Source organism: Phocoena sinus, chromosome 4, assembly GCF_008692025.1.
Source record: "Phocoena sinus isolate mPhoSin1 chromosome 4, mPhoSin1.pri, whole genome shotgun sequence".
In the NCBI taxonomy this organism is placed as follows: Eukaryota; Metazoa; Chordata; class Mammalia; order Artiodactyla; family Phocoenidae; genus Phocoena; species Phocoena sinus.
Window position 1 is genome coordinate 38,448,309 of NC_045766.1, and position 27,705 is coordinate 38,476,013.

General features: G+C 43.9%; 1 pseudogene; it reads right to left on the minus strand.

The window, feature by feature from the left end:
- Positions 1 to 10,713: 10,713 nt before the first annotated feature.
- LOC116752598 lies at positions 10,714 to 20,759 on the minus strand (annotated as a pseudogene).
- Positions 20,760 to 27,705: the final 6,946 nt, after the last annotated feature.

Genomic DNA, 27,705 nt, shown 5'->3' on the forward strand with positions numbered 1-27,705 from the left:
CAGCAACTATTTTATGTATTTAGCTGATTATAGTGTTTGAAAGTACGTGGCCTAACATTGTAAGTTTAAAAGTTCTAGAGCAGCTTGAAAGTGCATTCCTTATTCAGGGTAAGTTGATTTACATCCATTTTTCTGGTTTAGAGTTTATTGTGTCATTATTCAGTTGTTAGTTCTCTAGGCTTTGACTGCCGTGTGACTGTTCTGGCCCATGGCTATTGAAAGTTGGCCTTACCAGCTGGGAAGAGTTTGCCGCTGTGGAGGGCTTGTGTGGTCTGGCCCTGCCTTACTCTTTTCACTATCTCTCTGTGCCTCACTACAGTGAGCTGCTTACATTTTTTCAAGCTGGTCATGTTCCTTCCCTTCTCAGGGGCTTTGTCCATGTTGCTCCCTTTGCTTAGAATATTTTATCCAGGGTTCTCTACAACCTGGTTTCACAGGATTTACAACAGAAAACTTTAGGTCCAACTCAGAACCATTCTTCCTGTGGAAGCTCTTCCGGCCCCTTCAGGCTCTATCAGGTTCTTCTAAAATTCCTGTGATCTTTGGAAAAACCCTGAACTTTTCCTTCTAAGCTTACGTAACTCTGCTTATAATGAAGAATTTGTGATGAGGTATGTGGGGTCTCTCCTTTAAGTTGTAAGCTCCATGAGGGCAGGAACTGTGTCTGTCATGTTGATAATGATTGTGTTGATAGAGCCTAGCGCAAATTAGGCACAAAATAAGTATTTTTTGAATGATGGATAAATAAAATGGAGAGTAATTTGGAATAACCTTTTTGGAGGATAAATTGGCACTATGAATAAAAAGACCTAAAAAGCAGGACGGTGGTGGGCCGCATGTCTTTTGACTTAGTACTTCCATTTCTAATAATTTAAGGAAAGCATCAGACAAATAATACACATAAATATATTTTAAGGCAGTATCTTCGTTGCAAGGTTGTTCATAACAGCCTAAAATAGGAAACGACCATTTGTTAGGTATGTTGTATGATTTGCTTAAAGTGGAAGATTGAGCAGTCTTTACGTGGTTTCATTAGAGAGCATATTGACGTGGAATGGTGGCATTATTATGTGGAAGATTCAGAGTGCTGTTGTTTTTGTAAAAACAAACACAAACATGTCTGAAGGATATGTACCTAAATGTCTCTGGGTGCTGACTTTTGTTTTGCTTATTTGTATTTTCTAATTTTTCAACAGTAAATACTTACTGTATAATAAGAGTTTAAAAAAACTCACAAAGAACCAAATTCAACAGAAATTTAAGTGCTACTGTTTGAAGAAAGTGGTAGTGTTCAGAAGGGACGGAGGTAACAGGTAGTGTTTTCCAAAGAAGTTTCGGAATGTAGGTGAGAGTTAAACAGACCCTGAGTGAGAAACAGAATTTGCATTGACAGGAAGGAAATTGAACGTGAAGGGAACCACAGGTGAAAAAACAATAGAAAATGAGGGATAAAGGCACTTATATTTTGGTTCCAGTGGTAGCAGAGAGCAGCTTCAAGTTGTCTGCAAGCTGTCCATGATTTCTGGAATGACTTGGCCTCAGCCTCAGCCCCCTTGGCTTCTGCCATTTGCAGGTTCTTGGAGCTCTGAGCAGAGATTTGCTGCCTTGAGGGCAATGGGGAAAACTTTGGTGTTTTGTAAGAAATACTGAAAAGTTCTTGACATCATACAGGCAGGACAGCCAGCCAAACTTACTACAAAATCGTTAGTACTTATACCCTTGAGGTGTTCTTATATATGGTCATGCACTCAAGTGAATGTGTCCTCTTCTTGGTGAATCTTTATCAGTCCCACTTCTTGGCAGCTACCCTGCCCAACTTACTCTGCTCCCTGGACTGATTTTTTTTCCGCATAAGTTTGACTGCAAATCAGTTGTGTAATGAAAATCAGTGGACTTACGAGGTATTCCATTTGGGATTTGCATCTACTTTTTAGGAGTTTGTCGTTTTTGGTTTTTTGAAGGGGATTGCTTTCGGTGCTGTCACCTAAGATTTAGTAGGGTAGTAGCTTTCTGTGCTTCCATTTCCTGATTAGCAAAATGGAATATCACTAGAGTTCCTTCTGCCACTCATGTTCTTAATTTATGAAACATATAAGTGTGGTTAATTGCCATATGTTAGATATGTATTCATTGAGGGATGACCTAAAACATGGTCTAGAGAAATAGCTATCCATTCCTTGCATTCAGTTGATGGCTTGAACAGGATGGGCCCTCTTAGGATCATGTTCAGATTCCTTTGGGCCTTGGCAAGCAAATGAAGCATGCGTGGACATTTCTAGGATACAGTGGGCTGTTCAGAAACAGCCAAAATTGTGGGCTGGTGAGAGTTTCAAGCTTCTTGCCAGGCTCATTCCAACCCCCTCCCCCTTGCTCCTCCCCAAATATTGAGGCTGGTTCAGTTTCCCAAGGAAAATCTGATTATTTCCAGGGTCTGTGTCTTATCACATTCAGGTAGTTTTTAACCATTCAAAGCAGACCCTATCTTCCCTGAGTAAATAAAAGTATCAGGACAAGAGGCGAATCCCTCTCCCCCCTTCCCCACCCCAATGGAGCCCAGATTTTGCAGGCTACAGTGGACAAGAGGTGGTCAAACGGTTGATGGAGTGACATGGGAAGAGGATGAGAGGGAGAGGAGAGAGGGTGGGTTTGAGCTGGCAGCAACAGGGCTGGGAGAGCTGGGATGAGAGAATCAACTGCAAGGGGAACAGGGCCTATATGAGCAGCAGGAAGCCTGGCCTGGGACTTGGAGGTGGTGGGGAGGTGGGCCTGGAGACGGGCCATCAATGGAGAAAAGACAGCCTCTTCAATAAGTGGTGCTGGGAAAACTGGACAGCTACATGTAAAAGAATGAAACTAGAGCACTTCCTAACGCCATACACAAAAATAAACTCCAGATGGATTAAAGACCTAAATGTAAGACCAGACACTATAAAACTCTTAGAGGAAAACATTGGCAGAACACTCTGTCACATAAATCACAGCAAGATCCTTTTTGACCCATCTCCTAGAGAAAGGGAAATAAAAACAAAAATAAACAAATGGGACCTAATGAAACTTAAAAGCTTTTGCACAGCAAAGGAAACCATAAACAAGATGAAAAGACAACCCTCAGAATGGGAGAAAATATTTGCAAATGAAGCAACTGACAAAGGATTAATCTCCAATATATACAGGCATGCAGCTCAATATCTAAAAAACAACCCACCAAAAATGGGCAGAAGACCTAAATAGACATTTCTCCTAAGAAGATATACAGATTGCCAACAAACAGATGAAAGAATGCTCAACATCATTAATCATTAGAGAAATGCAAATCAAAACTACAATGAGGTATCACCTCACACGGTCAGAATGGCCATCATCAAAAAAATCTACAAACAATAAATGCTGGAGAGGGTGTGGAGAAAAGGAAACCCCCTTGCACTGTTGGTGGGAATGTAAATTGATGCAGCCATTGTGGAGAACAGTATGGAGGTTCCTTAAAAAACTAAAAATAGAACTACCACATGACCCAGCAATCCCACTACTGGGCATATACCCTGAGAAAACCATAATTCAAAAAGAGTCATGTACCACAATGTTCATTGCATCACTATTTACAATAGCCAGGACATGGAAGCAACCTAAGTGTCCATCGACAGATGAATGGTTAAAGAGGATGTGGCACATATATACAATGGAATATTACTCAGCCATAAAAAGAAATGATATTGAGTTATTTGTAGTGAGGTGGATGGAACTAGAGTCTGTCATACAGAGTGAAGTAAGTCAGAAAGAGGAAAACAAATACCGTATGCTAACATATATATGGAATCTGAAAAAAAAACAAAACAGGTCTGAAAAACCTAGGGGCAGGAGAGGAATAAAGATGCAGATGTAGAGAATGGACTTGAGGACACAGGGAGAGGGAAGGGTAAGCTGGGACGAAGTGAGAGTAGCATGGACATATATACACTATCAAATGTAAAATAGATAGCTAGTGGGAAGCAGCTGCACGGCACAGGGAGATCAGCTCGGTGCTTTGTGACCACCTAGAGGGGTGGGTTAGGGAGGGTGGGAGGGAGATGCAAGAGGGAGGGGATATGGGGATATATGTATATGTATAGCTGCTTCACTTTGTTACACAGCAGAAAGTAACACAGCATTGTAAAGCAATTATCCTCCAATAGAGATGTTCAAAAAAAAGAAATCAGGTTTGGGAGGAAGGTGATTTCAGTTTTGGCTTTGTGGAACTTTCAGTGCCCAAGGGACTGCTGTATGGACAGAAGCATGGGTTTGAAATGCAAGAGGATTTCCCTGGAGAGAGGTTTGGGAGTCATTAGTGGGTCCATCAGGGAGTCAGTGAGATCGCCCAGGAGGCGTGTGCTGATAGAGTAGAGTGCCAAGGACAGAGCTCTGGGCCCACCCAACCACACTTAACGGGGCTGGAGTAGAAAGAGGTGTGAAGAGAAGCAGGAGAGAGTGCATTCTCTGGAAGCAAGAGTTTAAGAAGGGAGTGGGTGACAGTGACAAATGCCATGGAAGCTCAAGCAGGATAGGGTCTGACAGTTCAATTTGTAACTGGAAAGCCATTGGTGTGTTGTCGAGAGCAATTTCAATGGAGTGGGATGGTGGGCTGGGCAGCAGCCGGCTCATAATGATTTGGCATCTGAATTCAAGGTAGAAACTGCAATAAAAAATGTAGCCTATTCTCACAAGAAACTAGGCTATAAAAGAAGAGAGAACATAAGGAGTGTTCAGTGGCTGTGTCTTTGATTGTTGGGTTAAGGCTTTCTAAAGGTCTTGTGGCTAATGTGTTTTTCTACTTGCAGAATGGAGCATTCTCAGATTCTGATTCTTTAATTTTCTAAGTGGCACTTTTTTTTTTAAGTGGCACTTTTTGCTTTTTGTTCGTGATTTAACCGCTATAAAAATGCCCAGCTACAGCTTGCTCCAGGAACATAAGTTCTGCTTCTTATCATGGAATTGTTTTTGAGGCGGTTACCTTTGAAGTTGTTTGGTACATTAAAAACAAACAAACAAAAAACCTCAACAAAACAAGAAGTTGAGAAATTGCAAGAGGTTTGGTTTGTTTACAAGAAAGTAAAAGACAATGGGAATACATAACTTTATAAGCTTAGGTTATGTTTAATTGCAAACGACTTTGTGAAAAATTTCCCGTCTTTACTGTCCTTGAAATATGGGCTAAAAAGTGAGAATGCTTACAGGTGTTGTGTGTTCTGGAATTGCTTTGAATTGCAGTTGGTGAGTGTGAGAACAAATAAATCCCAAATGATTTGTGATTTAGTTTTATAGGCACACATTCATAAACTGGGTTCAGGCAGTAATTCCAGAAAAGCATACGCAGGAGTACAGGAGTACTCCACAGAAATTTAGCGAGTACCCATATATTCAAGCCTCTGTTAGATCCTGCAGGAGGGGAAATAAGGGGACTTAAATAATGCTGCTCATACTTGGTAGAAGGGAGATGTGCCTTAATAGATGTGGATGAAGGGTCAGAGAAGGAAAGAGCCTTCTGATGGGTGATCAGGGTAGGCTTCTTGGAAGAGGTGGCATTTGAGCTGTTTGCTGAGAGAAAGCTGTTCATTCTTCTTCGACTAGTCTGTTTCATGTGATACCCTTGACTACTCTCTTTCTTAAAACTGTGCCCTCGTTTGATTTTCCAATGCTCTGTTATCCAGCACCACCTCCTGTCCCTGTGTTCCCTGGAAGGACTTTTTTTTATGGTTCCTGTATCTCCTAGGTCCTCTGTTCTGTTCTTTCTCTTCCTTTCTTCCTCAGAGATGTAATTTCCATCTGCAGCTTTGAATAGTTGCCTGGACAGATAACTCTAAACCCAGGACTTGAGCCTGAGCTGTCTCTGAACCTCCATCCTACATTTCCAACTTGAGGCCTCACTAGCAGCTCACGTTTAACTTGCCTGAACTCTCCCTCATGATACACAGGCTCGTCACCTCCCTCCTTCCTTCCTTTTTCTTTCCCCAGTAACTGTTGAGTGCCCATCGTGTGCTAGGTGCTAGTTGATCATTCTTTTTGATTCCTCAGGCTTGGAGTCTCAGAGTCGTTTTTGTTCTGTCTCCCTTACCACCCATGTCTCAATAATTTATTTCATTTCTCTTCATTCTTTGTTTGTTTCTATGACCACATTTTATTTTATTTTTAATTTTTATTGGAGTATAGTTGCTTTACACAGTTGTGTTAGTTTCTACTGTACAGCAAAGTGAATCAGCTATATGTATACATATATCCCCTCTTTTTTGGATTTTCTTCCCATTTAGGTCATCTTCATTCTTTCCTATATGTTTTAAAATCTTTATAGTTCTACTCATGCCCATTATCTGTACACTTGGATCACTGCAGTGGTCCCCTGTAAATGGTAATCACCTTCCTCTTCCTCCTCTTCATTGTCAGCATCACCATTGCTTACTGAGTGTCCACCATGTTCAGAATGTTGCTAGGATGCCATAGTCTATAGATTGATAAATGGAGTAGAAGGGGAGACAAAATAGACCTGAATGGTAAAGGAGCCCATTGTCAACTCCAAGGTGGTAGGCCCAGTGGGTGAGTCAGCAGTGCACTGTGAGATCAGAGGAAGTAGAGCCCAAGATCTGGGAAAGATGAGTCCCTAGGCATGTGGAGAAGGTTTGGGGGAGGGTGTTGAGTGGTAAATGGTGGCCCCATGGTAAACATGTGAGAGGTGGAAATCCACATGGTATGGTGGGAGACCTGTGAGTTGAAAAGTTTAGCTGGAACTGGACTGTGATGGATCTGGTAGACCAGCATGAGAAATCTGGGCTTTATTCTATTAGAAGTAAGGATATAGGGAGAGGGAATGGACAGAAGTAGGGAGAGTGTGATCTATGAAAAATGTCCTTTAAAAGAAAATCTGTAGGTGGTGTGTAGGCTGCCTTTGAAGGGAAGGAAGGCCAATTAGGAGATCTCACAGAATCCTGCTGTGACATTTTGTTTCTCTTCTCTAAACACAGTGGCTGCCAGATTAAGTTTCTAAGTCACAGCTTTGATCCTATCACCCTCCTGCCCAGATGCCCTTGGTGGGTTCCCGCGCCTTGAGGAGCGGTTCTTTGGCCGGCTTTGGGGCGGCGCTTCGTGATCACACTTCAATCTACCTCCCAGCATGGTCTCCACCTCCTACCCCTCAGGAACCAACCATTGGTCCCCACACAAATTTTCCGTTCTCTCCAGTGCTTGGGAAATTCTAATAATTGCAGTTTCACCCGGCCTTCAGCATACTCATGACGCCGTTCATGGTCCCCACAGCCTCTGCCCCCTGCCGAAACTTCCCTCATACTGACGGTGTGTGGTTTGTTTTTGATTAATCAACAACTGACATGATTTTTTTTCTGTAGCTGCTGAAGTTGTTAATTAGCACTCATACTGTTGTTTGTATGTTTTGGTTTTTTTTCTCCAACAGTCTGTAACCTCCTCACGGGCTGGCACTGTGCTTGACACTTGTAGGTGGCTATAGCCATTATATTTGCATCCAGTACTGCCCCAGTCATGGTATTTCGAACATGATATTTGCTGACCTTCCATTTTGTTTTAACCTGTCCGAGCAGCCAGGCAGCTTATGCGAGATGCTCGGGGCCCAGGGTGACAACACATTTGAGGATGCTGGCTTTCACCAGGGTGGTGGGCATTGAGTGGGGAGATTCAGGAAGAACTTTTTTCTTAAAGTCTCCTTGTCCCATTGTGTAGGTAGGTTTTTGATAACCACAAGGGAGTCAGGAGTATCCCCTTGACTTTTGTTGGGCAGTGGGTTCCCAGCTCCCCTTTCAATAAGGCCCTTTCTTCAAAGGGAATAGTCTGCTTTGATTCTTGTCTCTTGAGATAGCTATCCCTGAAAACCAGGATACGATGACAACTAAGTTAAACTTTTTTGATACCAACTATCGAGAAATAAGTTAAAAGTGGATGCTTATACTTTGCTGTTAAGTAGGTCAGAAGATTCTGCAGAAGCAAAATGAGCATTATATGGATCAGAGAAATAATTGCAAGCACATAGGTTAACAAGGACTGAAGGCTGGAAAACTTTGGCCAGGGGTTGAAAGCGCTTGCTTTTTAGATAAAGGTGATGCATCCTGAAGAGTCTAGATTAATTTTCTTTCCACTTCTAGGGTCGGCAGGCTGGTGGGCATAAGAGGTAATGGCTAAGTGGCACGTGGAATGGCTTTCAGCTTTTACTGGGGAGCCTATGTACCAGTTCTCCAGGAATGTTAAACCTTGCTAACTTGTAAGGGGTGATACTTAGGACTGGAGGTCAGCTGAATCTTCCCTGTGTATTGATGAGAATAAAGGGACAAAAATTAATAATATAAGCAAGACAACTGAGAGAATATTCAAAAGAGCAAACAGTTTTAAGTTCTCTCAGCTACTATAGAAGCACTTACTTATGTAGAAACAGCTGACCTGCTAATTAGAAAACATCCTTGCCTATTCATTAAACTAATTATCCTAAGGAATTCTGCTAGGCAACATTTAGTCTACTTCTAATTATTGTGTGCCCTTGAAAGCAATAAACTGCACTTTTAGAATAAAATTTTATAATTTAGATATGTACGTGGTTTACTCAGACAGTTCCTGTAAATAGAGTGGGGTGGTAATGAGGGGTTTCACTTTGGATTTTACGAAAAAGGCTTATCTACCACTTCACAGGGAGATTATAATGAATTATTAAATAACGTATGTTTAGATCTGAGAACTCCTTGGAGATCATTATTGTTTAAATATGAGAGGTGTTTTTCTAAGGGGTTTTTTTTGGATTACCTTGGATTTTTTTTTTAAGAGGATGAACATTACATTATGACTTAAGACAGTGGTAAAACTTTTCTGTCATGAACTGAGACATTATGTTCAAATAAGATTAAGGTGGATCATTATTCACACAGCCACTTTACCCTGCAGAGCTTTTTCTGACCTTAACCAGAACACTGGTTAAGAAGTGTAGGAAAAGAGCACTTAATGCATACCCAGTGGTCTGCTGGTAACGGCAGTTATGTAAACAAGCGAGCTGGTGCTGTCAAGGAAAACTCAGCCAGCTCTTTTTTTAAAATTTTATTTTATTTTATTTTATTTTTTGTGGTACATGGGCCTCTCACTGTTGTGGCCTCTCCTGTTGCGGAGCACAGGCTCTGGACACGCAGGCTCAGCGGCCATGGCTCACGCTCCGCGGCATGTGGGATCTTCCCGGACCGGGGCGCGAACCCGTGTCCCCTGCATCGGCAGGCAGAGTCTCAACCGCTGCGCCACCAGGGAAGCCCTAAATTTTATTTTTTAACATCTTTATTGGAGTATAATTGCTTTACAATGCTGTGTTTCTGCTGTACAACAGAGTGAATCAGCTATACGTATACATATATCCCCATATCCCCTCCCTCTTGTGTCTCCCTCCCACCCTCCCTGTCCCACCCCTCTAGGTGGTCACAAAGCACCGAGCTGATCTCCCTGCGCTATGTGGCTGCTTCCCACTAGCTATATCTGTTTTACATTTGGTAGTGTATATATGTCCATGCCACTCTCTCACTTCGTCCCAGCTTACCCTTGCCCCTCCCTGTGTCCTCAAGTCCATTCTCTACATCTGCGTCTTTATTCCTGTCCTGCCCCTAGGTTCTTCAGAACCATTTTTTTTGTTTTGTTTAGATTCTGTATATATGTGTTAGCATATGGTATTTGTTTTCCTCTTTCTGATTTACTTCACTCTGTATGACAGACTCTAGTTCCATCCACCTCACTACAAATAACTCAATATCATTTCTTTTTATGGTTGAGTAATATTCCATTGTATATATGTGCCACATCTTCTTTATCCATCCTTCTGTTGATGGACACTTAGGTTGTTTCCATGTCCTGGCTATTGTAAATAAAGTTGCAGTGAACATTGCGGTATATGACTCTTTTTGAATTATGGTTTTCTCAGGGTATATGCCCAGTAGTGGGATTGCTGGGTTGTATGGTAGTTCTATTTTTAGTTTTTTAAGGAACCTCCATACTGTTCTCCATAGTGTCAGCCAGATCTTGATCAGTGTTTGGATTGGGCCATCTGCTTCAGTCTTAGGGGTGTGTGCTTCAGAGCCAGTGCCTGGGTTCAAAGCTTCCATCCAGCACTATGATCTGAGCATTCTCCAGCTGGGTGACCTTGGACAAGCTACTTAAAGCTTTGTGCTTCAGTTTCCTGATCTGTAAATGGGGCTAACAGTAGCTTCTGTCTCCAAGGGCTGTTGTGAGGATTAAATGAGTTACTTCTCATAAAGTGCTCTTACATATCAAGGGCTCCATCCATGCATCCATCCACCCACTCATTCAGCCCCTACCTGTTGCGCACTCACCATGTGCTGGGCCCTGCTCTGGAGGCTGGTGTTAGGGGTACAGCACTCAGACAGAAGAGGTCCCTGTCCTATTGGAGGCTACATTTTAGGGGGAAGAGACCATAAAAACACACGCAAATGAACAAGTCTAGGTACTAATAAATGTTACAAAGACAATAAATAGGGAAATAGAGGGTGACTGGGCTAGGGGGAGAGAGGCCAACATTGGCTAGGGTGGCAGGAGTGGATTTGGACGAGGTGATGTTTGAGCTGAGATCTGAACGACAAGAGATAAATGTCAGCTCTCATTAAATTAAGAAAGTTTTCCTTTGTGTTGGTGACTCTTTCAAACATTCTTATTTAAAAATCTCTCATCAATATAAAATCCTTTCTAGCAGGACACCACTAGGAGATCCTGAGCCCCTCTCCCATAGCACATGACTGTGTTCAAACAAGTCATTGTCAACATCTTGGAGCTTTTCCCCCGAACTTCATCTTGACAGTACCCAGATGTGCCCACCCCTGGGTCTCTCCCCCTTGGCTCCAGCTGGGTGCTCACCCACCTTGTTATGCCTCAGTTCCCGGCAGAGCCTGACTCTGTTGTTCCCACCTGACAGCAAGTACAGGACTGGGTTGAGGCAGCTGCTCAGCCTCACCAGAGGCCTCTGTATCTTGTAGGCCAGGCTGGCCACCTTCAAGAGCTGGCAGTTCTGTGAAGGTACGAAGCGGAGCGTGACGTAGAGGGAGCGTGTGATGTGGAAGGGCACAAAACAGAGGGTGAAGAGGCCGCACACCAGCAGGGTGGTCTGGAGGGACTTGGCCCGGGCCGCGCTGCCCACCCTCGTGAGGCTCTCCCTTGGCTTGGTCAGGCTCCTGACCATCAGCGAATAGCACACCAAAATGACCAAGGAGGGAAAGACAAACAGGACAACATCAGGACCACGCCATAGGTGGAAAACTGATCAAAATGCTCTGGGCTGGTCATGTCGTGGCAGACCATCTGGCCGTTGATGTAGTCCGTTTGGGAGAAGACCAGCGTGGGCAGCAGCTAGAGAGCCACCAGGGCTCATGTGGCGGCGGTGCCCAGCAGGACATGCCGGCGGGTCCGGTAGGGCAGCAAACGCAGCAGGTGGCACACACCCAGGAAGCGGTGCACCGAGATGCAGGTCAGCAGCAGGAAGCTGCTGTAGAGGTTGGTGTAGAACAGGAAGCGCACCAGCTTGCAGAGCAGCTCCCCGAAGGGCCATCTGCCACCCAGGGAGCAGGTGATGATGAAGAAGGGCAGTGTCAGCACATAAAGTAGGTCGGCTACCATCAGGTTCACCAGATCGATGGTGGCACAGCTCCAGCGCTTGGTTTGGTGCCAGGAGAGTCACAGAACAGTGCCATTCGGGGGAGGCCTAGCACGAAGATGATACTGTAGGCCAGGGGAGGTAGATTTGCTTGTAGTCCTCCGAGAAATAGCAGAATCTTTCTGCCTTTGAGATGTTGGTGTCCAGCTTCTCCATCTCCTGGGAGGCCCCCTTCTGGGAGCACAGCTATTCCTGCTTCTCCTTCCCCTGGGGAGAAACAAAGTGGGTGGCAGAGCATCAGGACCTCAGCCGGGCGTTAGTGTCTGCCTTGATGTGGCATCCAATTCCCAAAGTCTGGGCAGAGTCCTTGTTTGAGAGAGACCAGCTCCAGTAAAAAAAAAGTTAACCCCAAGGGCAAAGCAGTCTTCAAAAGCAGGGCTTCTAGACTTACCAGGTCCACAGGGGTGCCCTTACCCTGACTTGCATGCTCTTGGCTCCAGGCTGGGTTGGTAGGAAGCTCAGGTATAAATGGTGGCAGGAAGATGCTGCTGTCATTTGAACAGGACACACCGTCTCCAACGCTGTGCCTTGTTCTCTGGCTAGGCTACTCTGCATAGAGTTAGGAAACCTCCAAGAGGACCTTCTGCAGCCCGAGATGCTGGTACGTTCCTAGGGGGTTAGTATTGCCTACAGTCTGGCCCTAACCCCATGTGCCACGGTGGAGTAGAAAGTGACCCTTGGGGGCTAGGGAGGATTAGGGAAAGCACAGGTTTTGCCTGCAGGCTCTGCGGGAGGATTTTGATTTGTATCTCTTTCAGGATTTATTAACTGCGTATCTGAATCCTGAGGCTGATGTGCTTATTAACCATCTCAGCATCCCGGACATCCAAGAAAACAGAGCTGAGCCATGAAGCCAGGTGCATCTTCTTTCCTACCCTGTCCCTGCTGACAAAACAGATCCAACAGGCGGACCCACAGAGCTGAGGCAGCTGTGCGTGGAGCCTGCAGTTTCTGGTGCGTTGGGAAATCAGTGGGCCAGTCGGCATGGAGCCTACAGGGGTGGAATGAAGTTGATTTCTAGGGGTTAACCTTCAGAAAGATGAGTTAATATGGGGCAAGAGAGAAAAGTTTAAGTTGGGTAATTTTGGGGTAAATTGAGTGTTGGCTGTAAACTGTACCATATAGATGTTTACTCACAACAGAAGGAACAGAGACCTCACGCGTTCTATCAGTCAACAAACACTTACGGAGCATCGATTGGTCAGGCACTAGGGAGGAAAGATAAATAAAGCACAGTCCTCGCTCTCCAGGCTCTCACAGTCCGGTGGAGAAGACAAGCAGATGATTGCCCTGCAGTATGGGGGATGGTCAACCAAGTGCTGGGAAAACCAGCAGGGTGCTGAGGGAGTCGAGTGAAGGCTTCTTAGACTAGTGCCATGGGAGCTGCTTGGGAAAGAAGGGTGAGGGGCATTTGGGGCAGGATTGGGGGCACAGCACATGCAAGGAGACAGAGCCGAAGGGTCCTGGGATGGCAGGATTACCCGTGTGGAGGGTGAAAACTGAGGATGCATAAGGAGGATGATGGATGTGCTTAAGCAGGACAGTGACGGGATGAGGCTGTGTGGCAGGAAGACACCTGGCAGCAGCACGGAACCAAGGCTGGAACAGTCAAACTGTAAGGGGGCTGGAGCAGTGCATGCAGGTGAGAGATGCTCGGGACCCCAAGTGAGGCCATACAGGGTTGACGAGGAGAGAGGACTTGACCCCAGAGGCGCTGCTGAGACAGGAGCAACAGGACAGATTGCATGTGGGGCGTGAGCCAGAAGAGGTGTTGAGGGTGTCCCTGAGACCGGACAGGTGGTGAGGCCAGTGCCCGAGCTGAAGCCTGAAGCTTGAAGGCTGGGGCCAATGCTCTGAGGTGGTGGGGACAGTGGCCATCTGTGCTGCAGCCTGCCAAGGGGCTCGCCACCTCGTCACCTGACTTGAAGATCTGCCTGACTGGGAGGGCAAAGCTTTTTGGCTGGGTGGGTAAAAAGAATCTCATTTTCATTCATTTTGTCCCATCACCTTCCACGTGGCGGGCTGGCAAATGCTTAGTTATTTCCAGCGAAGCTGCCTTCCCAGCTCGGTGTGGGCTCTCAGACGGAGGTTGCGGAGGGGAACCAGCCTGGTTCAATGCAGACTCGGGCCTGCCACGTCACACCGTGATTTTGTTTAGTCCTCAGAACAACCGTGTGGATGCAGCATTGGCTCCATTTTACTGTGACGAAATTGCGGGTCAGAGAAGACACCCTGGTGGGGCTTGCTAGGCCCTCCAGTCTGGTGGGTTTGCCCCTGATGGGGGCTGTGGGCTTCTGCCCCCTCACACCTGTGGTGGAAAGCACTCAAATCCCAGCTCTGCTGGGGACCATGAGTACAGTCTGAAGAAGCAAGTCACCTTATCTCTCTCAGCGACAGTCTCCCCAGTTGTAAGATGGGACAGTGTGTCTGGTGAGGTTGCTGTGAGCATTAGCTGGAAGAAAGGCACCCTCACAAGGGAGTGACCCAACATGCTTTGGTTCTCTTCCCTCCCCTCATCCCTCTTCTGCCAGAGACCATGGTGCCCTGGAAGCCCGAGCTCTTTGGTTTATGTGGAAGGATGGGAGGACGAGTGTGACTTTACTACCTCATAACTGACAAGGTCACTTTTCTTCCTGGCTATGACCTGCTGTGGTCTGAATTGTGTCACCTACGAATTCATGTATTGAACCCCTAACCTGTAGTGTGACTACATTTGGAGTAAGGGAGTAATTAAAGTCAAATAAGGTCATAAGAATGGGGGCCTACATATACCTGGAGAAAACCATAATTCAAAAAGAGTCACACACCACAATGTTTATTGCAGCTCTATTTACAATAGCCAGGAGGACATGGAAGCAACCTAAATGTCCATCGACAGATGCATGGATAAAGAAGATGTGGTACATATATACAATGGAATATTACTCAGCCAGAAAAAGAAATGAAATTGAGTTATTTGTAGTGAGGTGGATGGATCTAGTCTGTCATACAGAGCGAAGTAAGTCAGAAAGAGGAAAACAAATACCATATGCTAACACATATATATGGAATAAAAAAAAATGGTTCTGAAGAACCTAGGAGTAGGACAGGAATAAAGACTCAGACGTAGAGAATGGACTTGAGGACATGGGAGGGGGAAGGGTAAGCTGGGACGAAGTGAGAAGAGTGGCATGGACATATATACACTACCAAATGTAAAATAGATATAGCTAGTGGGAAGCAGCCGCATAGCACAGGGAGATCAGCTCGGTGCTTTGTGACCACCTAGAGGGGTGGTATAGAGAGGGTGGGAGGGAGACGCAAGAGGGAGGGGATATGGGGATATATGTATATAGCTGATTCACTTTGTTATATAGCAGAAACTAACACACCATTGTAAAGCAATTATACTCCAATAATGATGTTAAAAAAAAAAAGAGTGGGGCCCTAATCCAGTAGGATTAGTGTCTTAATAAAGGACAGCAGAGAGCTTTCTCTCTCTCGTGAAGACGTAGCAAGAAGGTGGACTGTAAGCCAGGACGAGAGCTCTCATCAGGAACCAAACCCTGCAGTTCTTGAGATTTTGGACTTCCCAGTTTCCATAGCTGTGAGAAATACATTTCTGTTGTTTTAAACCACCCAGCCTGTGGCATTTTGTTCCAGCAGTTTGAGAAGACTAAGATATCTTCCATGCATTTCCAGGCCTACCCAGTCTGGAGGGACAGCTTTTGGTGAGAGATTGACCATCCTTAGTCGAGACATTGTGTAAGAGAACTACACAATGTTTGGAACAGTGCATTATTGAGGCTATTATGGAGAAAGGAAGAGGGAGAAAAACTCAGGCCATAAAGGGGTTAATTCACTTGCCAAAAGCTGTGATGATGTTGACCGCCTCCTCCTTGAAGCCTCTTTTCTACCCTCTGCAATCCCCTGACTTTTCTCCTGTCTCCCTAGAACTCCTAGCTTCTTCCATTCATTGGGATGCAGCATTGAGGGGCTATTAGCTATTCACAGAACAAAGGAAACGACTCAGTGGAAGAGAAGCAGGCTGGAGTTTTACAATAGAAGAGAAGTTGGGGGACAGTTGCTGTGATGAATGGAATTCTCAGGAGAGAGATTTCCTCACTTCTAGAAAGTGAGTGTATGTTGTAACATGTAGTTTCCCCTCTTTTTTTTTTTTTAACAAGATGTTGGGGGTAGGAGTTAAAATTTATTTATTTTTGCTGTGTTGGGTCTTCGTTTCTGTGCGAGGGCTTTCTCTAGTTGTGGCAAGCGGGGGCCACTTTTCATTGCGGTGCGCGGGCCTCTCACTATCGCGGCCTCTCTTGTTGCGGAGCACAGGCTCCAGACGCGCAGGCTCACGGGCCCGTAGTTGTGGCTCACGGGCCTAGTTGCTCCGCGGCATGTGGGATCCCTCCCAGACCAGGGCCCGAACCTGTGTCCCCTGCATTAGCAGGCAGATTCTCAACCACTGCGCCACCAGGGAAGCCCCTGTAGTTTCCCCTCTTTGTCACCATTTATTCACAAGCTTTCAAAAAGACTGACATGGTTTAGAGTTGGAATTTGTTTCACTGTTGGACTCAGTGGGGATTTGGGCCTTGAGAAAATAATGAAGTGAGAATCCTGAATGTGGGTTAAATGGGTACCATGACTTCCAATCTTCAGCCTAGAGTTCTTCCCACTGTGGGTCTCCAAGAGCCTGGCTGCCTGCTAAACAGGGGTCCCAGCTAGTCATCTCCAAAGCAGCAATGACCTCTGAGTACCATGGTGTACATCTTCCCAAGGGGACAGGGAAGTCTTTATCATTTTCATGGTTTGAAATAGTTATTACTACCCAGAGGAATGACTCAGCTAAGATGAAGAAGAAAGAGGTGTTCTCTCTCCTTTAACAAGTATTTGTAAGATACGTATTTCAAGAGTTCAGAAAAGGGAAAAGTTATGAATAAATTTGAGTAGCAACAAAATGTTAACTGCCTTTCAGTTGTGGAGGAGTGGTTGAGAAAATAGGATCCCCTTTAAAAAAGATTTTGGGTCAAAAGAGTGGGCATTGCTTATTTTCATTTTTAAAATGCCACTATTGTATTATAAATGTGTTTAAATCTATAAATTGATTTTCATATTTTACTTGTATCTAGAGACCTTTCTTAGAGAAATGGAGCTATTTAATGGAGTCTCATAAATGCCTTCAGACAGTAAATTTGTTTTTACAAGTTATTCCTTAAAACTGTTTATAAATATATGCATTTCTTTAATACTTTTACCTTTAATTTTTAATACAAATTTTAACTTTATTTTTATTTATTTGTTTTTTTTTGCGGTACGCGGGCTTCTCACTGTTGTGGCCTCTCCCGTTGCGGAGCACAGGCTCCGGACGCGCAGGCTCTGTGGCCATGGCTCACGGGCCCAGCCGTTCCGCAGCATGTGGGAACTTCCCGGACCGGGGCACGAACCCGTGTCCCCTGCTTCGGCAGGCGTACTCTCAACCACTGTGCCACCAGGGAAGCCCTTTAATACAAATTTTAAAGGTTACACTCCATTAACAGTTATTACAAAATATTGGCTATATTCTCCGTGTTGTATAATACATTCCTGAGCTTCTCTTACACCCAAAAGCTTGTACCTCCCACTTCCCCACCCCTATATGCCCTTTCCACAGTGGTGTGGAAAGCAGTATGGAGGTTTCTCAAAAAGCCACTGTAATATATGCATTTCTTAATTTCCAGAGATGAATTAGAAATTTATTATTCATACTCATATTCACAACGTAATTATTCTATTTTTCAATAAGCTTTAAAAAATGGGGCCCCAAGGTACATTTAATTAGGTGGTGGATTATAGAAGTCGGTGGTTTACTTTGAATTACTTTTCCTAAGTGTTTCAAATCCACTAGATAGTTTGGTGTTATTTGGCCAATAGACCACTGGGTGGCGATAAAGACTGACAGACAGGTTACAATTTTTTCCTCCACAAGGAAGCAGAAATTGGGATTGGGCTCAGGTCCAGCCATAGCAGCTGTGGATAAGATATAATTCATTGAGGACATACAGAAAATCACACCAACCAAACCACCTCCTGTCCAAAGTTACTATGTTAGGTTCACACAATGAAATGGTGTTGCAATCAGCTGAAAGCAGCCTTTCTGGGATTGATTTTTAAAAAGATCTTGTGAGATAGGCATGGCTGGCATTATTTCCCCCATTAAACAGCTGAGCAAACTGAGGTTCAGTGGAAGTCTTATCTGCAATGATTTGGGGAAAGCCTGGGCTTCTTTCACAAAGCAGAGACTCAGCAAATTTCCAGATTTCCAGGGAATTTTTTTTTTTTTTTTTTTTTTTAGCTACCTTCCCCCTTCTCACCCCCCCAATCACATAAGAAAGAAAGAAAACAGGGAAATAAAAGAGCAGGTCATCCCAGAAGTCACTAGATGTAGTGCCTTTGTTATAGATAACTGAACCCTAGCTCAAAAAGCATGGTCTAGAGATAATGGTAAAGAGAAAGAGGACAAAACAGAGTTTTAAAAAACTGTCAAGAACGAGTTCTACATAGCAACCCAGTCGTTTTTTTTTTAATTAATTGATTTATGGCGGCGTTGGGTCTTCATTGCTGCATGTGGGCTTTCTCTAGTTGCGGTGAGCAGGGGCTACTCTTCGTTGCGGTGGGCAGGCTTCTCATTGCGGTGGCTTCTCTTGTTGCGGAGCACGGGCTCTAGATGCGCGGGCTTTGGTAGTTGCGGTGCGTGGGCTCAATAGTTGTGGCTCGCAGGCTCAGTATTTGTGGCTCACGGGCTTAGTTGCTCTGCGGCATGTGGGATTTTCCCGGATGAGGGCTCAAACCCGTGTCCCCTGTACTGGCAGGTGGATTCTTAACCACTGTGCCACCAGGGAAGTCCAGCAACCCCGTTTTAAACTGTACCTTGAGTCTTAAGATAAAAGGCACTTGTTAGCCTTTTAATGATTTTGTATTATATTTTTCCAGTGTGGGCTTACGCCTGCTGTGTGCCTACATCCCTCTTCCATGTCTGAATTGTCCCCAAACCTAAGAGCCCAAGGGCTTTTATTTTTCACAAGGGAAAGCAAATTGGATCCTTTAAATAATTAAAAGACTGTCAAGAGACAGTGAGTACTTAATTTCAATAATTAATTTAGCAGCTTGTACATTTTTGTTTTCTGTTGACAAGGATCTGACATAATTGGCAGCTTCAAATTAGTGTAAACACAGGGAGGGATAGGGAAACATCACTCTGACATTGTATTGTCACAACAGAGAAGGTGGCTGCCCTGAAACTGATGTTACTCTGTCTGGCAAAATAATCACTACTGAAAAAATTATCGTTTTACTTCATCTATACAAATGTGTAATACCACCCCTCCACTGACTTTGAAATCAGAATTTTTAACATTAATGGTGCAGTAAAAATGATCTTGGCTGCAACATCCCGTGGCTCTGGAAGTCCACCATTGCCTCTAGGCTCACGACCCTGAAAGGAGATCTGTATGAAACTTTTTCCTTTTCCTTTCATTTGGCATCAAAGATATTTAAACGCGTCACGACTGAGTCTTTGCCTGTGTGCCCTGTGCAGAAATGTAGAAAGCTGGTTTGGTTTGGGGCAAGAGAGGAGATCAGTGGTAGAGTCTGGGGCTTGAGGACTAATGGTAAAGTTGCCCAAGGCATCTGCAGAGTAAAGGGCTTGTATCTTAGGACCCTGTTTTCATCCACTCTTCCCCTTAGGCATCAGGTTCCACCCACAGCTTCCCTAAAATGCCCTTTACAGCAGTAACACGCTGATGGATGTGCGGTCCACTGTCAGAGTCTTTCCTGTTGCTAGGGTGTTGCTAGGGTGTTGCTAGGGTCTGGGGGAGGAATCCACGATGGCTTCAGACATTCAGCACAGTGGGTGAGAGGGAGTAGGGTGTGCTACCATCGTGTTTGGGAGTGCAATCCCAGGGAGCAGGGTGAGGGGCAAGGGGAGTGACCAGCGAAGGACGGACTCTGCCTTCATCCACTCTTACCCTCAGGCATCAGGTTTTCTCACCAAACCCCAGGTTTTTTTTGCCCTGTGAGGTGTTCCCCCTTCCTCCCCACACACTTCTGTGCTGCTTCTACGTGGGAGATGAGGGGCTCCTGCTGTATCTGGACTGGGATCCTTTTGTATGAAGTGATTCTTCTAGTTTCTTCTTGCTCATTTTTTCTATTGAGTTGTCTGTCTTTTTGTTATTGAGTTTTAGGAGATCTTTACATATTTTCCATAAAAATATTTTCTGTTACTCATGTTACAACTATTTGTTTTCCTACTCTGGCTTTCCCTGACTTAACTGCATATATATATATATATATATAGTTTTTTTTTTTAAGGAATGAAGTTTTTAATTTTAACATAGTTGAAATGATCAGTATTCCTTTTGTTTGTGCTTTTCGTATCTGGTTTAAGACTTTCTCTACCCTGAGGTCATAAGGATATTCTTCTGGATTAGCATATGAAAGCCTTTCCCATTTAGATCTATTTGATTTTTCCTACTAAAGGGTTTAATGTGTGCGTGTGTGTGTGTGTGTGTGTGTGTGCGCATCTAAGAAACACAGAGAAAGATGACTAGATTAAATGCTGTGTGGAGAGCACAGAGCATTGGAAACAGGTGAGGGAGCATTTGCTGTAGTCTAGAAGGGACATCATGGTAGCTTTGACCTGAGTGGTGAGGGTGGGAACAGAGAGAAATGGGTGTATTCAGTGGACATTTAGGAGGGAAATGAGTGTGACTTGGTGTGAATTGCATATGGGGGAGGGGCTGAGGACTACCCCTAGTGAACCCTTTTTCTGCTGCTCTAACCAATGCACTCACCCTTTTCTTTTTTTTCTCGATTTCATTGCTTCTCCATTCAGTTTGTGCTTCCTCCTTGCTTCTCCTGACTCGGCTTTCCCTCTGGGCTTCCTTCGACTTCCAGCACTGCTACAGATGGCTAACTCTGCCCACAGAGCCATAGAAAATTTCCCAAGAGGCTCTGATTGACCCAGGTATTCACCATCATTCCTGTTTGGATAGGACTGCCGCAGCCAGGCCTCTGGCATGCTGTGGGTCTGCACACACATGGGCTGCCTGGGTGGCCCCTTCATTATGGCCAGGGTCTGCTGTGATGGGATCACAGAGTTAGGAGCAGGGCCACACTTGACGGATGAGCACTAAGGGTTGCTCTTTCTGTGGAGGTTTTGAGAAAGACAGTTCCCCTCAGAGGAGGGCTGTGAGCAGCTGGCACTCGGTGTGTTCTGTGAGCGCAGCAGAGCATTAGAAAGAGAAGGTACACCTAAGAGAATGGATTTTCTTTTTCACTAAACCCGCTTTTTCTTTAATGATGTCTATACTATGAACTTGCTTTCTAAAACACATATTTATATTAGAAACTTCTCATGACCCTTAAAGCAATTGTAGATAGCAAACATAATATTTGAAGATGGTCTCCGACGCAGAGTTTCATTTATTAATAGTATACCAATCAGAGCTTTGACTGTGAGATATTTTGTTCACGCATAAACCATACATTTGAATTGACAGTCCTATTAATGAAGGAGTGCAGTTATGTATGTTTATGGTAAAAAAACCAACTGGATAGTTTTTGAACCTCATTATATGCAAGACATATTAAAAACAGGAGTTGTAGAGAGTGAAAACAGGCCTTGATGTCATGTTCAGTAAAACACGTCAGAGGTGAAGTTTCAGAAAGCACTATGGTGAAATACGAGGGGAAGGTGTGGAGTTGCAAGGGGTTTCATTTAAACACAAGCCTCATGTATTAATATCTTCATTGATTTATTTTTATGCCAATATGTTCTGACATAAATATGGTGATCTATAATGTATCGACCATAAAAGTCAACATTATTTTTAAAGCTGACTCAGGGAAATAAAACCTCATTGTTAGTGCTGATATATACGGTATGTTACTCTGTGGAAAAATTAACCTCTCCTGTCCTGTTCCTGACTGAGCTAAGTAAGAGGGATTCATTTTAATAGTCACTGACCTTTGGTGCATGTTTTGCTTCCTGGCCAATGTCCAGTTTGCGATGGGATTGGCCCATGGTGTGAAGTAAAGAGCAGGGCATGTTCAACATTCCAGAAAAGACTCTGTCAAGCATGGAAGCCAGTCAGCAAATATCTTTGCCTTTTAGAAGGTCAGAAGGCCTGTGAAACTCTCCTGGTCAGGTATTGTGGAGCCATAACTCGTGTCTTCTGTATGAGAGCAACAATGAGAGCGGAAGTGTCATGGAGACCCCAAAACAGAGAGGACACGTGCGGACAGTGTCAGCCTTGGATGGTCACAGAGAAGAGACTCCGTCTGGAATGCCAGAGGCAGGGAGCACACTCCAGTGCTCTGCTCAAGCCAGTCACATTAGTGCTGTGGACTTCAGTGAAATGATTCTATGAAATGAAAACCAAGCCAAGGAGAATTTAATTTAGCAGCATAGTAGAGAATGCTAATGGGACTGGGGCCAACTTGGACGACTTCCACTTCCACTAAATTTCAGAACAGAACAAGTTTGCTGAAAATAACAAAACGCTGAGAACTTTAGAGCTAGAGGGCCCCTGGGTGCAAGGCAGGGGTAATCACTTGATAGATGAGGCAGCCGTTAAACCCCAAGAGATTAAGTGAGCAGTTTGCCCAGGGAGACACAGCTGGTTAGTGGCTGCACTGTATCTGAGGTCCAGATCTCCCGGTTCTCTGTGCAGGGCTCTTTCTGCTCCATTTGATCAATTAGGAGCCACGACTGATAACACACATGCTTGGAGGATATTCCACAGAACCACCTGAATCTGGTTGCAAACCTACCAGTGCACTGAACTGGTCTTTTCAAGGTTCCCTATGGTCCCCATGCTGCCAAGTTCTCTGCATACTTTTCTGACTCAATTTAAACTTCTAATCAGCATACTGCAGTTGAGCACTCCTTGAAGCATCTCTTCTCTTGCTTTCTCCATTGGTTAAGATTCGTTGCTGGACAAAACTAAATGATGATTGATTCGCTCATGTAATCACTGTCCTGGGAAGGCTGGCTCTAGGCACGGTCTGATGTAGGAGCTCAGATAGGGTTACTAAGACTGCTTTCTTTATATATATTTCTTGGCTCTATTTTCTCCAAATTGGCTCCATTCTCATACATACGCTCCCCTCATAGTGACAAGACGGCTGCCATGAACTCCACTCTTTCATTTAATTATATGCAAATCCAGCAGGGAAAATTATGCCTCAACCAGAAAGTCCTGGGATTAGCAATGATTGGTCCTATTGTCTTGTCCTAAGCTCAGTGTCCATCCCTGAACCAACCACTATGGCCAGGGCATGGGATGCACTGATTGGCCCAGGCCTTGGTTAAATGTTCCACCCCTAGGACCTAAGGGAGAATTGGCTTCACCCAAATCGCATGTATTAGAGTGAGGAAAGGGTGGTTCCCCTAAAGCATATTTGGGGTCCTGTTACCACAAGAAAGGGACTGAATACTGGACAGCAAAAATAACAAATGCCCAGAGCAATTTCTCTGATACCACACTTTCCTAATATGCCTAATACTTCTCTCTTTTCAGTCTCACTCATTGTGTCACCCACTTCAACTTGATCTCTCATGTTGGATATCCCCAGGGCCCAGCTCCAGAGCTTCTAACCTTCCATGACTATACTTGTTCTCAAAGCGATTTCATCAAGTCCATTGTGAAAGGAGAAGATGGACATAGCCCAAGGCACTTTGAGTCAACCTTGGCTCACATGGTAGTTGAGACTGTAGGCCATGGAATTTAATGAGAAACGGTATTTAAATGGGAAATCTTAAGAGGAAGGAAGACTGTTGACACAAGTGTATCTGAGAAAGCAAAGCATTGAGCTACTCCTTATCCTTTGCTCCAAAGATAAGGGATAAGGTTGGAGAATATTTACAAGTAATTACCATAAAGGCACAAAACATAGAGTGTATTAGCCAGGTGGGTTAAAAGTCTTGTTAAGGTTAGATCTATAAATACTTGCTCTTCTTCTTGTGAAATTGAATTTCTGGCGTGTTTGCTGAGAAGGTAAAGAACTCTCCTGGGATATTTCCCTTCCTTATTATAGAGTTTTATTGTAATCATCTATGGACTACAATCTTTAACCTCGAGGCTATAGTAACTGCAAAGCTTGTTTTACATATTTGTTGTGGAGAATTGTATTTATTCACTATCTGTCTGGTATAAGAAATTGTATATATTAGAATATGTCTGGGTAGGAGATTGTTTATGACTTCACTAACTGTCCCATAACTCTATTTCTACATAAATTCATAAACCCAGTTTCTAGCAGGAACTGTTAAGCCCCTTTGTCTTGACTTCCTTGTTATAGGGTTTATATGAGAAAAATATATTTGTGATTCTAGAAGAATAATTTCTAAACAGTATGTAAAGCTTGTTTTCTTCACACCATCTGTGTCTTGATAACTCCCTAATCCATACCCGCAGCTCTGTTCTGTGCCCTGAGCTCCAGACTTGTATATCCAATTGCCCACTTGGAACTACCTGCATAGTTTGCAGATTTCACCAACCGAATGTTGCCAAGAGTGAACTCCTAATATCCTCATTTTTCTCCAACCAAATCTGTCTCTCTGCTCAGCATTCTTTATCATTTCAGTAAATGGCACTGTTACAGATCCAGTCGTTCAAGCAAAGATCCCAGAAATCATTCTCCATTCTTCTCTTTACCCTTCTCCCATATCAGTCCATCACCAAGTCTTATCGAATATCCGTCACACCGTCCACTACTGCTAATTCACTTCCACCACCCTAGTGTTTGCACTGTAATCTTTTGCCCACTTCAGCTGTACCCCTCACTGGTCTCCATGCCTCCTACCTGCTCCATGCACAGCAGCCAGGGTGATCTGTATGAGGCATAAGTCAGACTCTGTGCCCATCTAAAGGCATTCTGTTGCCTTCCTATTGTCCTTCAGAATAAACCCCAAATGTCTTCCCATGGACTATAAGGTCCTCTGTGGTCTTATCCCTGCTTCACACTCCAACCTCGTCTCATCTTCTCTATCCCCTAGTTACGGGGCTGTAGCCACACCAACCACCACCTACCTGCAATGTGTCAGGTGGGTTATGGGTTAGCAACAGGCAATCTCTCTCTCATACACACACACACACCCTGATTGGTGGAGTCAAGGCGCAGAAACTTTTCAGAAAAAGGGTGGCCACAGAGGACAGGAGCAGATGCAATCTATTCTGCTTGGGCTTTTTCCTCTTTACTAGTTCCCCCATGGCATGTCCACACAGAACAGGATAGGGGCCTGCTGTTTCTAAGTAAACGGCCAGATTTTTGCTGTACCACAAGTCTTTTATCTTCACATCAAGACTTAGCCTAACCTTCTGTATATGGTGCCCTTAGATTTTCCAGATTTGAACCAAATCCAGCATCAGCAAAACCACATTATCAGTGGAGGAGAGACAATATTCAGTTAAGCCTGAGAAATATGTCTGCCTGTAGCTTTTAAGCATTCTAGAAAACCTGTTTCCTCATAGTCCATTCCTTGACTCTTATTCAGTCTGGATTATTCTCATGCCGAATTTGGTTCCAGGACCCAAATCACAAGTCCGTTTCCCTGAAGGCCTATCTGTCCCCTGAACACGTCATGCTCATTCACGCCCCAGAGTCTTTGTTATTCCTGCTCCCAATTGCTTGGAGCACACTTTCCCCAGCTTTTTCTCTGTATGATCGTATTCATCTTATCCTTCAGATCGAAATATGTTCTGAGAGGGCTTTTTACTATCTAAAACTATTTGTGCTGTAATTCCTTCCTATGGATCTTATTTATTTTCCATATTTTAATGAAATCTGTTTATTATTTTGCTTTTTTTTCTGTTAAATATAATTTAATTCAGGTCAGAGACCTTGTCTGTCTTGTTCTTTTTTATATCCTTGGGCCCAACAGCACTTTGCAATTAGTTGGCACTCAACAGGTCTTAGCTGAATGCTGGAGTGCCCTGTTTAATGTCCCAGAGGGAGGGAGACAAGTGTGTGGCTCCGTTGAGCGTCATGCTGCCTTTCTTATCCCAGCAGGGTGGACTTTATTGCTGGATTCATACAGACAATTACAGGCTGGCCTCCGAGACAATGGTTGTTGGGTAACCACCGTCATGGATGGACACAGGAAGATAGCTTGAGCCTTCAGCCCCCAAAGTCTTGACTTCTGGTGTGTTGAATTTCTTTATGGCCCCTGCTCTTCAGTCCCTTCTCTAGAAGCCATAGGTGGTGAGGTAGAACATTACAATTTCATGCTCTCAGGTCTTGATTCCCTTAATATGAGATGTGTGTTCTTGAGGATAAGTGAGAAGAACCTATTGGGTTGGCCAAAAAGTGCCTTCGGTTTTTTTTTTTTTAAACTGACTTATTTTATATGCAATTGTAACAAATTTTTTTGTGTTCCTCTTTTTTTAACTTTTTTTTTTTGTTTCTTTGTGTGTGTGTGTGTGTTTTAAACATCTTTTTTAGAGTATAATTGCTTTACAATGGTGTGTTAGTTTCTGCTTTATAAAAGGGAATCAGCTATACATATACATATGTCCCCATATCTCTTCCCTCTTGCATCTCCCTCCCTCCCACCCTCCCTATCCCACCCTTCTAGGTGGTCACAAAGCACCGAGCTGATCTCCCTGTGCTATGCAGCTGCTTCCCACTAGCTATCTACCTTACGTTTGGCAGTGTATATATGCCCATGCCACTCTCTCACTTTGTCCCAGCTTACCCTTCCCCCTCCCCATATCCTCAAGTCCATTCTCCAGTAGGTATGCATCTTTATTCCCATCTTGCCCCTAAGTTCTTCTGACCATTTCTTTTTCTTTTTTTTTTATTCCATGTATATGTGTTAGCATATGGTATTTGTTTTTCTCTTTCTGACTTACTTTACTCTGTAGGACAGTCTCTAGGTCCATCCACCTCATTACAAATAACTCAGTTTCGTTCCTTTTTATGGCTGAGTAATATTCCATTGTATATATGTACCACCTCTTCTTTATCCATTCATCTGTTGATGGACACTTAGGTTGCTTCCATGTCCTGGCTATTGTAAATACAGCTGAAATGAACATTTTCATACATGACTCTTTTTGAATTACAGTTTTCTCAGGGTATATGCCCAGTAGTGGGATTGCTGGGTAGTATGGTAGTTCTATTTTCAGTTTTTTAAGGAAACTGCATACTGTTCTCCATAGTGGCTGTATCAATTTACATTCCCACCAACAGTGCAAGAGGGTTCCCTTTTCTCCACACCCTCTCCAGTACTTGTTGTTTGTAGATTTTCTGATGATGCCCATTCTAACTGGTGTGAGGTGATACCTCATTGTAGTTTTGATTTGCATTTCTCTAATGATTAATGATGTTGAGCATTCTTTCATGTGTTTGTTGGCAATCTGTATATCTTCTTGGGAGAAATGTCTATTTAGGTCTTCTCCCCATTTTTGGATTGGGTTGTTTGTTTTTTTGATATTGAGCTGCATGAGTTGCTTGTATGTTTTGGAGATTAATCCTTTGTCAGTTGCTTCATTTGCAAATATTTTCTCACATTCTGAGGGTTGTCTTTTCATCTTGTTTATGGTTTCCTTTGCTGTGCAAAAGCTCTGAAGTTTCATTAGGTCCCATTTGTTTATTTTTATTTCCATTTCTCTAGGAGGTGGGTCAAAAAGGATCTTGCTGTGATTTATGTCATAGAGTGTTCTGCCTATGTTTTCCTCTAAGAGTTTGATGGTGTCTGGCCTTACATTTAGGTCTTTAATCCATTTTGAGTTTATTTTTGTGTATGGTGTTATGAAGTGTTCTAATTTCATTCTTTTACATGTAGCTGTCCAGTTTTCTCAGCACCACTTATTGGAGAGGCTGTCTTTTCTCCACTGTATATTCTTGCCTCCTTTATCAAAGATAAGGTGACCATACGTGCATGGGTTTATCTCTGGGCTTTCTATCCTGTTCCATTGATCTATATTTCTGTTTTTGTGTCAGTACCATAGTGTCTTGATTACTGTAGCTTTGTAGTATAGTCTGAAGTCAGGGAGCCTGATTCC